Raw genomic sequence first — 13965 nt, forward strand, 5'->3', positions numbered from 1 at the left:
GGAAGTTTTCTTCTTTAGTGTGATTTAAAACACTGTTGTTGTAGAAGTGGGGATTTTTTTTTTCTTCCTTGTGAAGAAAATTACCTTTCTTGGGCAAGAGGGAAGGGGATTGGTGAGACGGGAGAGAGGGAGAGAGGCAGCAGAGCTTGCTTGTGAAACAGCTCTTGGCTAATACAAAACCATGTGAAGGATGTTTATGTGCTTGTTACTTTTAGTCTTGGATTCTTGCAAGTGAGAGTTTTCCCTTGGAGAAATATTTGGAGGTCCTGACCGTGGTGGTTAAAGATACATTTCAGGCTCTTTTCACAACAACCTCTGATGTCTGAGGGAGTCTGCAATCTGATGGCTTAAATGTTTTAGGGGAAATTCAGCAAGATAACATGGTTTTTTCACTGTTCTCTGTGTAAAGACAAACAGAAGGAAAGCAGCACTGGACACACAGGTTATCAGTGTGCTCACTGTTAAGCATTTGCTGTTAGGAGAAGGATGCATTTCAACTGTAAGTGGCTGACATTTGTTGGCTGGGATGTCCTGAGGTTCCTGTGCTCTAGAGGCAGACTGGAGGGTTGGGTTTTGAAGGGGCAGAAAGATGCAGCAGCGCAGAAACCTGGAAGGACACAGCTCTGTAATTTGAGGAGTGAAGACAAAAATACCCAAACTCAGAGCAAAATTGGATGGGGCCTGCCTGCCTAAGACAGCAAAGAAGAGCCTGTTTTTAATCAACTTCTGTCAGTACTACCCCACAGTTTATGCACCCTTGGGATCCAATGAACTGAAGAATGAAGTTTTGTCAGCTTTTACAAGTTCTGAAGCATATTGACATTTTCATGTGACATTTTTAGTTCTTTTTCCTGAAATAAATGTGGGAGTTATGGAGTTATCTATCAACTCCTCCTTTTCCCAGAAAATCAAACCAAAATAAATCCACTAGTTTTATGAGTTTAGTTATGTGACTATGTATGTGTTTACTCCCAGATGTCACATCCCTGTGTATTTTTACCATGCAGAGGAAGCAAGCAAGCAGGCAAAACAGGGGAGGTGGCAGGATTGCAGAGATTTCTGCTCAGATTTAGATGCCAAGGTGCTCCAGGTCTCAGAGCAGGGGTGCTGACAGCTGGGCCTCCCAGGGCTCACCTCTTGTTCATCCACAGGACATGGTCTCGTGCTTTCAGGGGCAGATGAAGGGAGATGGGTCAAGGAAGAGAGTGCTGTTTCTGCCCTTAGTGACACACTGCCTGACCCTGAGAAAAGTGCTTCTCTCTGGACCTCAGTTTCCATGTAGGAGAGCTGGGAATGTCTGAGGCTTGGTTCATGAATCCATGCAGATGGAAATCTTTTGGTTTGCAGCCACGGGAGATATGTTTGATTGGAAGTGGGAAGGACATGGATTTATTCAGAGGACAAATGCCTAGCAATGTGATGTCAGGGTTTATAAAAGCCTAGCTGTTTGATGAGATCACCTGTGCCAAGAAAGCAGGCTTTGCTTTGCTGGAGAGCCTGGCACAGGGTCCAAGCCCCTCTGGGCCAGAGTCATAGAGTCACAGAATGGCTTGGCTTGGAAGAGACCTTAAAGATCACTCAGCTCCAGCTGCCCTGCCTTGGGCAGGGACTTCTTCCACTAGATTAGATTGCCCCATTCAACCTGACCTTCAGCACTTCCAGGGATGGGGTATTCACAACTCCTCTGGGCAACCAGTTCCAGGCTCCCACCTCCCTCACAGTAAATAATTTCTTTCTAATATCCAATCTAAACCTGAGATTTTTCAGTTTGAAACCATTTCCCATGTCACCTGTCAGAGGCTGTGTGCAGCCCCTGGCTGGCCAGAGGCGCTTGCTCATTGGGGACACAAATATTCTTTTGGCTGCTCAAAGATATTTTTGGGAACTGGGGAGAAAACAGTGTTCTGCCACTGCTGGTGAACTGGATTTCAGGCTGAGGAAGCTGATGAATGGCATTTACACATTACTGGGACTGCATGTGGCCTTCTCAGCTGTCCCTTGCTCAGGAACCAAGAGTGGTGCCTTTCCTCCTTCTGCTGTGCAGGGATCCCATGGTGTCTCTGTGTTGGGAAAGGGCCTGTTTTGTTGGCATGAATGTGAGTCTGATTTAGGGAGAAAGGAGGGCTTCCTGTAAACATCTGAGGGAAGAGAGCAGCATGGTGCCTGAGCTGAAATGTGCTTACTTAGGGGCTTAAGGAAAGGGACTGACCAGCTGGACACCCAAACGCATGGTGGCTGAGTGGGTCAGCCAGTGAAGGCAAACCTGAGCTAAACAGGGCCAGCAAGTAACAGGCAGAGGTGTCCTGTCTCCATAGCATCTGTATATGGCCAGGCTCCAAAACTCAGAGGATACTGCAATGAATGAGCTATTCTGACAGAAAGACAGTGTGCAAAGGTGGCCAATAAAACTGTAACAAGAGGTTTCACTTAACTTGACACAGACTGAGTAAATATTACAAAAGGGCATGATAGTGATGCTGGTTTTGTACTATTCTTTTCAGCAGTGCTTCCTAGAGCAAGAAGTCTGAGCACCCACAAGCTGCAGAGGGCTCTTGATTTTGCCCAGTGAATGCACAGACACCACAAAGAGGCACTTTGCAATAGAGATAATCAAGCATTCAATTTTTTTAGTTCTGCAGGGTGAAACTTCCTTCCCCCATCCTCTATATTAAAATTTTAGCTTCAAGGATGAAAATTAAAAGAACCCAAAAGGGTAAAAAAAGCTTGAGGATATCTAGGCTCTGGATATTAGGAGTCCATGATAAATGGATAAACTACCAGAAAGCCTTTTCAAAAAGAATAAAAATAGCTAGCATAGTTAAATAGTAGATGAAAGAATATTATTAGAAGTAAAAAGATATCCTACAAAAGCATAAGTCATGTCCAAAGGAGGAAAACTGAAAGGATCATAGATACTTGGATGTTACATGTGAAATCATAAGGAGAAGTGCTTAAAAAAGATTTTGAAGAATCACTTGTAAAAAGGCTAGAATTTTCTGCTATAAACTTTTGCAAACACATTGAAAGAGATATGTTCTATGCTCACTAGAAAGTCTTTGGACCGCTGCCTGAATGGAGACTAAAGTGAACACTCAAGGAGAATAAGACAGTTTCATAAAATCTAACTCTACTCCTGGAACACTGTCCATTAGGCATATTTGATTATATATGCAGTACAATGTAGTCTAAAAGAGCAATCATTGATGGCAAAATAAATGCTGGAGTCATTGCAGGTAGTCTGAAGTCAACATGCTGCTCAGCAACTATTAAGTGATAGGAATGCTGACAATTGCAGGGAAAGTGTGCTGGTTTTGGCTGGGCTAAAGGTAACTTTCTTCATGGTGTCTGGTTTAGGGCTGTGTTTTGGATTTGTGCTGAGCACAGGGCTGATAATACAGAGATGTTTTTGTTTTTGCTGAGCAGGGCTCACACAGACCAAGGCCTTTTCTCCTTTCCATGCTGCCACGGTGGAGAGGGAACTGGGGGTGCATGGGAGGTTGGGAGGAGACACGGGACAGGCGACCCCAGCTGACCAAAGGGATATTCCAGACCATATGGCTGAGTATGCAAAGGGGGGAAGGAGGAGGAAGAGGGGGATGTTTGAGTGATGGTGTTTGTCTCCCCAAATAACAATTACACATGATCTTAGAGCCCCACTCTCCTGGAGATGGCTGAACACCTGCCAGTCCACAGTGAATTAGCGAACTTCACAGTGAATTAATGCATTGTCCACAGGAAACAGTGAATTAAGTCCTTGCTTTGCTTGTGTGTGTGGCTTTCTCCCTATTAAACTGTCTTTATCTCAACTCATGGGTTTTCCAGCTTTTACCCTTTCAATTCTCCCCCCAAATCTGCTGGTGGGGAGTGAGTGAGTGGCTGTTTGGGGCTTGGTAGCTTTTTGGGGTTAAACCACGACAGGAAAAAATCAAGAGCAAAGCAAAAATCCTAATCTGGCAGCCATCTAAAATTACATTGGTGTAGTATTGTGAATATTCTGTTTAGGCCTAGTAATTAAAAAAGAAAAAATCAAAGAAAGATCTGTATTTCCTGCTGTTGAACATAAATTTAACAGTAGAGATTTTTGTTTAGAAAAAAACCCAAAAACAAACATGAAGAAAGGAGAGAGATGCAGGAATAGTTTTTGAAGATCAGTGAGGATCTTCTTAATTATTTCTGACAATACTAAAGCTGGAGCAATGTATAAGTTATTGGACAGCAGGTTTAGGACTATCAAAAGGAAGTATTTCTTTTGTGCAATGAATAACGGGACAAACAAAAAAGAAATACTTCTTTTGCACAATGAGTAACAGAATGCCAAAATTCACTGTCAAACATGACAGAAGGACCAGCCCACTCAAAATGCAGTTGGGCAGATTCCTAGCAGGCAGGTTTATGCAGAGCTGGTAGTGATCATATGGGCACGGGGGACAGAGGCTCTCTAAACCCCTGGTGTCCAAAAGCCAGGTGGGCACCCCTGAGTGATGTCCCAGTGCTTCCCTGCAGCCTCTGCACATGGCCACCATCACAGCCGGGATGAGGGCCTTTTATCCAAAGGGCAGCGGCCTCTGCACACCCCTGAGCTGCTGCCCAGCTGTGCTGGCTGCCTGCACTTCTCCAGGGGAAGTCCGTGTGCCTGGCCCATCCCATGTGGTACCCACAGCTGTCTGTCTGTCTGGGCACAGCGAGGGCAGGTCAGGGGTGCCAATTGCCTGCCCATGCTCCCCCAGTGGCAGTGGAAAACTCTTGGCTGAGGATTTTTCATGGCTGTGGTGAAGCAACAGCTCCTTGCCCGCACAGGAATCCAGCAGGGAGCTGGTGCTGGCATGGTCCCTCCATTTTAGGTATCTGCCATGGAAGGAAGTGCTCAAGGCTGTGATGTTTGCTGCACAAACGCTGAGTTACACCCAAAACTGAGGGAAAGTTTTGTTAGGAGCCCAGACTCCCCAAGGCTGGTCGCACTGACCCCCAGCTGGCAGGGCACCACCACGGGTGGGCTGAAGGGAGAGGCTGCCTGTCCCTGTCCCTGTCCCTGTCCCTGTCCCTGTGCTGCTCCTCTCTGCCCCCGTGGCAATGCCGTGCCCAGTGCGTGCATTTGTGTGTGTTTGTGCTGACAGGTTTGTCTGTTTTCAAGTGACTGGAAATTCAGATTTATGAGAGGAAAGCTAAGATGTATGTTCTTGTTCTGCCATGTCAGTGTCCCCATGGACATGAGCTTTCTCTCCTATGCTGTGTTTAATTCCTGCGTAGGCGCTTGGAGATCGATCTTCAAGTGCGCATCAGCACCACCTCCAGAACACCGCTAAATAAAGCAGAGTTTGAGTGCTAGCATATGGTTCTTTTCCAAATGCCATGTTGGTCCTGCTGGAGAAAATGGTTATTTTCATAAGCTGCAGGGTTAACATTTCAGAGGCAAGATTAAAAACATTAAGTAGATGTCCAAATAAAATAATTGGGCCAAATTTTGCAATGACTAAGTAACTCCACTCAATAAATGGAGTGATACTGAGAGAGGAATAAATCATCCCAGAATTTGGCTCAGGGTTTGCTGCTGGAGCCCAGACAATAATAACAGGTAGACTGGGATTGTATGTGAAATGCCAGGATTATGCTTTTCCCTGCTGTTGCCAAATGTGCAGTGCCTGTTTTTGTCAAGTACTCTCTTAGCTCATGTACCATGGGCTGAAAGCCCTTATCACTGTGTGATGCCCCTGCTTCCTGCACAAACAAACTCAGACATGTGTGAAGGTCCTGGCTGATCTCTGCAGCTTGGCTTGACGTATTTCCTGCTTCTTATCTGCTGGGCTTGACCAGGCCAGGGAAAATCTGGAGAGGGTCCTTGTGTTGCTGAACCTATTGGACCCTTTTGCTCAGAGCTTTCCAAGTTCCTTCCTTGCTCAGCTTCCCCAGGAGACCTGTGCCTGTGGTTTCCTTGCATTTTGGAACTGATTTACAGTCTCAGAGGGTCAGGGCCATCTGAGTGGGAGGCAGGCTGAAGAGGAAGGCTGCTGCTGTTTGCAGTTGTCTCTGGTTCACCATGCGTAGGAGCAGAATTCCCTGTGGAAACCCCTGAAGCTGGGAGGTCTTGTTGGCTTCCTGCAGGAGCTGTTTGCACTTCTCTGACAGGGCCTTCCAGCTTTTTTTTTTTTTTAATACTGTTCAGGTTTTAAACATACCAGATGCTGTTAAAGCAAGGAAGCGTCCACAGGTCCCTTGCCCATCCACAGGCTCTTGGGAGTCCTCTGGATCCTGCCCATCCTTAAGGCTTATAGAATCATAGAATAGTAGGATATGCTAATTTGGAAGGGACACACCAGGATCATCAAATCCAGCTCAGGCTTCTGTGATCTGAAGCCTTCAGCATGCTGCCTTGTCCTCTGTAAACCTCTTAAGACAAAGTTGGACCCAAAGTCTGTAGGGAAAGCCCACCAGGCCAGGCTGCAGCAAGCTCCTCTGGGCTTCACTGGGCTGGCTGCAGACTGGGATCCGTGAGCCAAGCTCCTCCTGGGCTGTCCCAGCTCATTCCCTGCATATTGGCAGAGAAAAGAGAACAAGACTCAGGATCTTTGGGGACTATTTTGTCACACCTTCTGCCACTGTGTCCCTGTGAAACACCAGTTAGAGGCTGTTAAAGGAGTATATGCTGTCCAGCCCACAGAGAGCTGCCTCTTTCAGCTGTGTGTTCCTCAAAATACACAATTGACACAATTCTTAGCACAGCTTTTCCCGAGTACATTTTGTTTTGTAAAGCTCTGGTTTGTCAATGTTCCCAGCAGAATATAACCTGCCCTGAGGATGCAGTGCTGAGACTGGAGAGCTGAGCACCTTGTTCCACAGCCACATGCCCCATCCATTGCACAATGTTCGGCTCTTTTTTGCCATCATCCCAAAATGAACAAACTTCACGGAAAGCTGTAACTCTGCTTAGTGTTTGCACTGCCTGCCTGTTTCTGCCCTGTCTTCCCTGTGCTCTCAGTTCTGATTTACAGCCCAGCTTGTCTCTGTACCCCAGCAGATTCACTTTTTCCATTTTGCTGTCTCTCTCAGCCTGATGCCTGCTCAAGTGGGACAGCACACCAGGCTCAGCCTCCTTCTCAGCAGCTTGTAAGTACATCACAGCTCTCCAAGCAGGGGTTATTTTTACCACCTCCCTCTGCTTGCTGGTGGCACTGATCTGAAAGCAGCTCTCACAGCAGTGTCCTGGCCAACAGCTTCCTTTTATTGAGATGGGAGCATCACAGAGGCAGACTGGGTCAGGGATGCCTGTGCCCTGGAGAGGGATGAGGCTTCTCCCCTCATCCCCAGCCTCATTTCCCAGTTCCCCTGACACAGCCACAGCCAGAATTAGGCCTTCCTCATGCTTCACCTTGTGTGTGCCTGAAAAAACCTCTATGTCACACTTAATGCCTTATGGAGATCTCTCATCCTATCTCTGACTGCCACAGCACACAGAATTAAATAAAAATATTAGAATATTAGTAAGTAAATACTTACTCTCAAAATGTTGTGGAGTTTATTTCTTTTTCTTTGGCCAGGAAATTGCTGGCCATAGAATAAGAAATATTTTTTTTTCTGCTGTCTTGATTTTTTTTTTTTTTACCCAGCTTAAATGCCTGATTTTGATTAGTACTGGAAAAATCTAATTGTGCCTGTACTGCAGCAGTGTCCCTGGGGGGCATGGCTCTGTGGCCTGATGCTGCCCTTCTCTTGGCTGCAGTGGATGTGAGGGCATCCCATCCCATGCCCCACCCTGGGGCAGTGCAAGCCTCCTGAGGCAGTGCTGCCAAGAAGGTTGCTGGCACAGGGGGAGGTGGGTTGACCATTTTGGGGGGGTCACCTGGGGAAAAGGGCAGCTGGAGATGCCCAAGTAAGTGACAGATAAAGTCAAATTCTCAAAATGTTCTGCTTTTGTTTGTTTCAGACAAAGAGAGAGCAATTTTCAGGGGGGAATTGCTCTTGCCTCTCACTCTTCAAGCCTCTGCTGATTTCAGGTGTGGCAAGGAGAGCCTGGTGTGAGGGCAGAGGGCTGGAAGGAGACGCTGCTGCTGCACATCAGCAGGGACAGTGGACTGAGGTAACCTTTGCAATTACTCCTGTAAAACTGTTCCTGTGTCTCTGTCAGAACCTTCAGTCTTTAAAAAAATCCATTGTTGAGGGCTTTGTATTTAATGCTGCTGTACCAGGAAGGCTTAGGGCTCCCTTGCTGTAGCAAAAGGCAGGAGGAGCTGATGTGTTGCAGGAGGCTGTGTGAGCATGGGAGAAGCTGCAGCACAGACTGACACTCCTCTGTCCTGGGGGTGTGTGCTGCTCACCCATGAGCCATGGGGACACAGCCCTGGGTGAAGTCATCCCATGCACACACCTACACTCAGCATGCCTCAGCTCTGCCTGCCTTTGTGGGTGCTTCAACCTGATGAAAGCTCAGGAAGAGCTCTGACCCCTTGGTGTTGCTTTTCCAGCAGGATTAACACAGTGCCAGCCCCAGCTGCTCTTACTGCTCCTTGGAGATCCTTCAGCCAGCTGCAAACACACCTAAACACCCACACAAGCCCACACCTTGGAAAACATGGGTTACAACCTACCACAAGGCCCTCTTGTTTTAGCCACCATTTACAGGTACTGGAACGCAAACCCAGCACATCCCATGCACTCCTGCTTGAGTGCACAAACACAAACCCACAGCTTTGTTTACCCTGGTGATACATGTGTGTGCTGAATGCAAAATGTGTCCTCATGGTATAGGGTTTGTCTTCCAAAGAGCACAAAGGGTACCCTAAGGCGGCTTTTGTGTGCAGCAGTAGATGGGCAGCACAAGCAGCTCCCTGAGAGAAGCAGCCTCCAGCCCAGTTGTGCTGCTGGAGTGGATTCCTCTGGCCCCTGCCTAAGCCAGAGCTGCCAGCTGAAGACTCCTTGCAGTCTGGGGCTGCTGTGGCCAGACTGAGCTGCAGAGAAAACTGTTGTGTCAGTGCTTACCTGAGCCACAGGCACGGCTCTGTGTGCCACCCAGAAATGCGTGCCCTCAGTGAATGCCCTGTGCACACATGTCCATGTGCTTCCACGTGGAAATCCAGAAGATCAGAGGTGCCCTATGCAGCACACAGAAACAAACTCCGACACCCATTGCACACCTGAGTGCCAGCATGGCAATGAGAACCCATCCATGTGGAGCAACCTGCAGCCTCTGGCACTGTCCATGGCACAGGAGTGGCCATGGCTCTTGGGATGGCCGGTGGATAGACCCCAAACTGAAATGCCATGGGGATTTTAGAGGTGGGATAGCCTCTGGTTTCCTGGTACCTGAATACTCTGTATGAATCCTCTTGTTAGGAACAAGGACATTAGGAAGAAGTTTTTCACAGAAGGGGTGGCTGGGCATTGGAATGGGATGCCCAGGGACCTGGTGGAGTCATTGTACCTGGAGGTGTTTAAGGAAAGACTGGATGTGGCACTTAGTGCCATGATTTAGTTGACAAGGTGGTGTTTGGTCATGGGCTGCATTTGATGATCTCAAAGGTCTTTTCCAACCCAGCTGGTTCTATGATTCTGTAATTAGCACTGGATATTAGCTGGCTAGTGGTGAAGGGATAACCAGAGGGGAAGGGGGTTGCTGTTAATGGTGGTGGCGCAAGGATGCACTTCTGACAAGACAAAATCAGCCCTTGGCTTACTGAGAAGGGATTTATTTCTTGATCCTTGAAACTGAAAACCATAAAAAGAGCACAAATAGCCCTCCCATTAGGACTGCTTGCTCTGGGACCATGATCATTGTGTTTTAGCAGCAGTGTCACAAGGACTTAATCTAAGGCTTTGATTTCATACCTCTTTGGGCTGGGGGAGAAATTTCTGGGGTCTTCTCTTGCCCTGGGAGTTTGAAGTGGCCATGAGTAAACTGAGGGGTTCAGGGGGGTTTTGCTAAGGCACAGAGTGGGCTGGGCTCCTGCTGGCTCAGCTCCATCATGGTACATCTCTGTCAGCCCATCGAGGCTGGGGCGGGAGGTTAGGGCTGCTCCTGTCTTGCATGCTGCTGTCACAGCATGCCTCTGAGCCAAGGTTTCAGCCCAGGTTTCTCATACTTCATGTACATGCTGAAGCAGAGACATAACTAGCAAGACCAGAACAAGACTGAGTGTGCAGGGGGCTGTTAATAGGAGCAAATTCCTTGATGAAAATTGAAGGCATAAGTAGTTGCATTTAAGTCCTTTGAGATGGAAAATAAAAAACAGAAATCTCAAATATATTGCCCTTATCATAATCACTCATGTACCACTCCACTTCTCTCCTGCAAAATGAAGTCAGAACAGCTTTACCTTATGGTAATTTGGGGTTCTGACCATTGGTGCTCAAATATTTAAGGTTGGAATGGTCAGGTGAGGTAAGTGCTATTTGTTCCAAAAAACTTCAGCGTTTTGGGAAGGATTCTTGCTGGAGGCAGTCTGAAGGTGTCAGAACTGTCTGTTCCATTCTGTCTTCAGGAAGGCTAAATGTGGCAGGAAAATGGTGTAAGATTGGAAGAAAACAGGGGTGAATGCTACAAAGATTTGGACGCTGGGAGCATTTTTGTTGACCCTTGATACACAGCAATGCTGAATCTTTGGAAAGAAGCTGTGGAAACAAGTACTGCTCTGTGTCCTAGGAAAACCACAGGTGGCACTGTGAAAGAAAATGATGTCTGATAGCAGCAGGCTGTGGAAGGGCAGGTTGGGCTCTGGGAGGCTTGCTGTGCAGATGGGCAGCATGGTAATACACATCCAAAAGTGTCCTCTGTGATCTGTTTGCCCTTGGTTACCCCACTGAGCCTCCTTTGAGCCCCACTTTGTGCTCTCCACGCTTTCTGCAGGGCTATAGCTGAGCTCAGGTCAGGTTTCTTTTGCTGTTAGCTGGGACAAGAAGAAACCAAATAAAATCAAAGAGATAAATTGTGCCTGTTAATCCTTTCTGTGTGTTCCAGTGAACTGGATTTGTTGTTTAACAGCCAGCAGCTCTCCCTCTGTGCAATGTTCCCTGGAGACAAAATGCTCACTCCTTACATATCAAGTTCCAGCAAACGGGGATCCAAAAAGGCTTTTAGAAGAGGGGTGTCTGCTCAGTCGTGGGTTATTGATCAGTGGAAAGAACAAAATGCTCCTCATGCTGTGGGAACCACATATCTTTGTATCTTTAGCAATAAAATCCAATACTGGCTTTTGAAATACAGCCAGGGCATTGCATGGCAGACCTAAGGCTGCTGCTTCTCACTGGGGCCCTGCTTGAGACTTCTGCTCCAAACAAGGGGTCAGCAGAGAGGATTTTGTGATGGGATGAGGAATGAGGTTAGCATTTTATTTGTGATTCTCCCAAAGTCTCTGCATGAGTGGGAAGCACAGCTCCCTCTCCTTAGCTGCCTGTTTCTTTTCCCAAGAGCCTGGCCATGGCCTTGTAGGCACTTTATGCACATCAGCATCTTGTCTGCAGGGCATGAACCAGGGGAAGCAGGCTGGGGCTGGATGTAACTCTGCCACAAGTCTGACCCAGCACTTATCTCCTGGGTAGGAAACAGCTCCCAGGAGGTGCTGATATTTCGAGGGGAAGCAATGTGGATTGAAGCACGTTGCACTCTGCAGGGGGGACTGGCTTCAGCCCAGAAGGGATTTTCTCTGGGCTGGTGTGACAGGACATCTGAGCCCAGACAGGATGGACCTATCCATGAAGCAGTGCAACCTTCAGGTAAGAAAGCCATCTGTCTGTACTGGGGTCCTTGGCTGTATAACCCACAAGGGGTAATTGTATGGTACGTTAGGGAGGTACTCTGTGTTATCCAGGCAAGCTCCCCTACTCCTGACCATGTGGTACCTGAGGCTGCAGCAGCTGTGTGTGCAGATGGGCAGTGGCAGAAGCTTTTACTGTGGCCTTGGGGCTGCCACAGACTTCATAGGGCTACAGCAGTCAAAGAAAGAGAGCCTATTCCCTGGACTGGCTGGCAGGGCTGTGCTGGAGCCATGCTGCAAGTGTGAGACCCTCCAGTGTGCTCAGCTCTGAGCAGCTGAGGGCATAGTCTCAGAAAACAGGATCCCAGAACCAGATGACTCTAGGAGCTGTTATTTATTAATTTAATTCATTATTTTTATTGATCTCTATTAATATTGTTCATGTATTTCTTCTTTAATATATTTCCCTTTTTATTTCATTACTGCATTTCCCATTCAGTTATCTGCTTTGTGCAGGCACTGGAGTTAGTCATGTCAATACCAGATATTGAATCTGTTGTCCTGCCAGATCTCAGAGGGCAAAGCTAAGGCTGAAGTCAGCACCTGCTAGTCCTGAAGGACTAAATCCAAATGGGACCCACTGTGTCTTTGGGATTCTGTACCAAACATTTCAGTGTCACAATCATTCCACCCTAAACCCACATGCTCAGCTAATCACAATAATGAAGTTTCTGGTTTTCTGCACAGCACACTCTCTGAAGTCCCAGACTGGCCTGACCCCATAACTCAGATGAGGTCTCCTAGAATAGGCCTCAGGTAAAGGTCAAAAAACATTGGCATTTTGTGTTATGTAGTCCTGCTCTGTCCAGCAGACAGAGCACTAACCTTTGGTGGGACAGAGATGAAGACTTGTGTCCTGTCCTTCCCTGCCTGATGTGGCTCTGGGATTAAACCTGATTCCACCACATCCTGGAGGGAAGTGCAGGCAGAGGAGACAGCAGAACCCCTGTCCAGCTCTGTGTCTGGCTTTGTCACCCTAGGGAGGGTCTCAAGCTGCATGGCCCCGAGGAGAGAGACAAGCTGCCTTAACCTAGAGGCTGCCACCAAAGCCCTTCTCCTTGGTCCCTCCTGCTATTTTGCTGACTTCCAGCTTCCTCTGCTGCCACTGCCTTAACAATCTCCCTGTCTTGTACAGTGAGCCCTGGGAACCTGATTCTTGACTGAACTTGCCCATGGGTGAGCAGACACCAAGGAGCTTGGCATTGCCAGGCAACTTGTGAGCTATTTGTGGCTATTGGCAGCCCTGATTGCTACAGCCATGTGGGAAGCTGCTGGTGGTGAGGCAGCACAGTGCACAGCTGGTTAAGCCTTTCATGGCTGCTCAAAGAATCACAGAGGAGGAAGATGATTTCAAAACCAGCTCCTGATTCTGGAGCTCACAGACAGCTCACACTTATCTCAGGAAGTGCTTACAAAACCAGAGCTGGTCTCAGGCAACAAGGTCCGCATCTTATGGGCAATGTGGTATTGAGGAAGGGCTTTGAATTGCTCTTTGATATTTATAGTCCTGTTGGATTTTAAAAGCAATTCTTCTGGTGTGTTTAATACCATGGGCACAAGGAGGACTCAAGAGGCCCAAGGCAAGAGAGAGGATTACTCTTTCCATGCAGGCTCAGCAGAGCAATGTCCTGATGTAACAGGATCAGACACCTGCTTCCCTTCTGCATAGAGGACTCAGGCAATCAGCCCCATTTGCCCCTGCCTGCTCAGCCATGGCTTCAGGCTGTGAAAAATAGGAATTATGTGCAGAAAAAGTTTTGAGACTAAACAAGGTATTAATTTTGGTTTCTTTTCCTTGTTTTCAACTACAGTTCAAGAGACTCAAACACTTTTCTAAAGGTGGACCAGAAATGTGGTGTTTTTTTCTGAGCAGAAATAGAGAATTTTGTGCAAAGAAAAAGACTGGGATTTAAAGATAGTAATGAACCTGTCTTGAGCTATCAGGATAAAAGCCCGAGGCACATGGGTCTGGATGAAGTGCCAGACTGGAGTGTGAGTGTTTGGGTGCAGTGGGGTGAGAGGAAAGGGTTTGTTCTTCTGCAGCCTGGATGGTAGCCACAAACCAGAAGTCTCGCACTTGAAGTTTGCACCCCTGTTGCAAGCTCTACACCTTCCACATTACAGCACTGTGCCTTCCTTCTCACTCTGCAGCTTCTCCCAAGGTGCCTGCGAGGAGGCCACACAGGTCCTGTGCAGGAGGGTGATGCAGAACGCTCCAGGTGCA

Source organism: Melozone crissalis, unplaced genomic scaffold (assembly GCF_028551555.1).
Source record: "Melozone crissalis strain CALT ecotype California unplaced genomic scaffold, PUWL_Pcris_2 ptg000018l_1, whole genome shotgun sequence".
Lineage (NCBI taxonomy): Eukaryota > Metazoa > Chordata > Aves > Passeriformes > Passerellidae > Melozone > Melozone crissalis.